Source organism: Ornithorhynchus anatinus, chromosome X1 (assembly GCF_004115215.2).
Source record: "Ornithorhynchus anatinus isolate Pmale09 chromosome X1, mOrnAna1.pri.v4, whole genome shotgun sequence".
Classification (NCBI taxonomy): Eukaryota; Metazoa; Chordata; class Mammalia; order Monotremata; family Ornithorhynchidae; genus Ornithorhynchus; species Ornithorhynchus anatinus.
This window is the reverse complement of record NC_041749.1, coordinates 51,612,570-51,614,221: the sequence shown is the minus strand read 5'-3', so window position 1 is coordinate 51,614,221 and position 1,652 is coordinate 51,612,570. Positions and strand designations below refer to the sequence as shown.

Here is a 1,652-nt window from a genome sequence, read left to right as displayed (position 1 = left end):
ATGGTTAAAGTATAGCAAACAAGGATTTTTAGAATCCCAACTAAACTCAACATTATTGATGAGAATTGGAGTTTTGATAAATATGGCTCTGAGAGGGATTTTTGGAGCCAGTGGTATTTTTGCAAGGGAATTTAAATACACCATATTTTCCAATTTAATCACAGATTATTTACTTGAAAATCATTTAACTTCTCTGTGCCTCAGTTACCTCATCTGTAAAATGGGGATTAAGACTGTGAGCCCCATGTGGGACATGGACCGCGTCCAACCTGATTATCTTGTACCTACCCCAGCACTTAGTAGAGTGCCTGACACATAGTAATGCTTAAAATATCTTGTCTTGTCTTATGCCATTGAGTCATTTCCGACCCATAGCGACACCACGAACACATCTCTCCCAGAATGCCCCGCTCTCCATCTGCAATCGTTCTGGTAGTGTATGTATAGAGTTTTCTTGGTAAAAGTACAGAAGGGGTTTACCATCGCCTCCTTCCGCACAGTAAACTCAAGTCTCTGCTCTCAACTCTCTCCCATGCCCCTGCTGCCCAGCATGGGTGAGTTTTGACTTGTAGCAGATTGCCTTCCACTCTCTAGCCACTGCCCAAGGTAGAAACGGAATGGGTAGGCCTCAGCTTGATTCTCCCTCCCATAGCCGAGACTGGTAGAGTACTGGAAACTCTCCAGGTACCATCCTGAGAGGTGATGAGAGGAGAGATAGATGGCACATAATTGGATCCCTTTCTAACTCCATGATGACTTGATAGAGGAGGGAGTTGGGGTGGAGGGGAAAAGGGAGGGAAGGGGGCATAGGAGGAAGAGAAAGCGGATGTAAGGAAACCCTAGCCTCAGAGAAAGGGGATATGCCCAAGGTGGCCGGGCCTTGCTTCACTGGCTCCTCCTTCCTTACTTTCTGTATCTGTTGGTGTGGGGCCTCCTCCTAGCACAACAATTGGGGCCAGAGTCCTTTCATGAGTTCAGGACCAGGTTTGTCTGAACCCCTGGAAATCCCCTTCCAACAATCCTGTCCCTAAGCACGGACATCCCCACACTGGGTCAAAGCCATGACCCAGACGAAATAAGCAGAACTTTTCCCTGACCCTGCCAGGTATGCTGCCTTGTACATGCTACCTCCCTGTACAAATCATTACCATCATCAACATCATCATCATCATCATAATCAGAATATTTGTTAAGTGCTTACTATGTACCAAGCACTATAGGTACAAGATAATCAGGTCAGGCACATTATCTGTCCTACATGAGGCTCACAGTCTAGGTAGGAGGGAGAACAAGTATTTCATTCCTATTTTACCAATTAGGAAACTGAGACAGAGAATTTAAGTGATTTGCCTAAGGTCATGCAACAGGTAAACGGTGCAGTGGAGATTAGAACTCAGCACCTCTGCCTCTCAGGCCCATCCTCTTTCCTCTAGAATGTAAGTTCATTGTGGGTAGGGAACGTGCCTATCAACTCCTTTGTATTGTATTCTCCCAAGTGCTTAGTACAGCACTCGGCTTACAGTAAGTGCTGAATAAATATGGTTGATTGATTGATTACACTGCTTGTTCATTCTTGACTGGAACATTCTCCCTTCCTACCAGATATATTCAGAGTGGGCTTTAGAGATGGATTTATCAGGTGGTTGCCCAAG

At 45.3% G+C, this 1,652-nt stretch overlaps 1 non-coding gene across 1 annotated transcript; it reads right to left on the bottom strand.

Annotated features, from left to right (window-relative positions):
- Positions 1-564: 564 nt before the first annotated feature.
- Positions 565-702, bottom strand: LOC114807115. Its single transcript, XR_003755168.1, has one exon. It is a non-coding gene; the product is annotated as a small nucleolar RNA SNORA7 (small nucleolar RNA).
- Between the last annotated feature and the right edge of the window lie 950 nt (positions 703-1,652).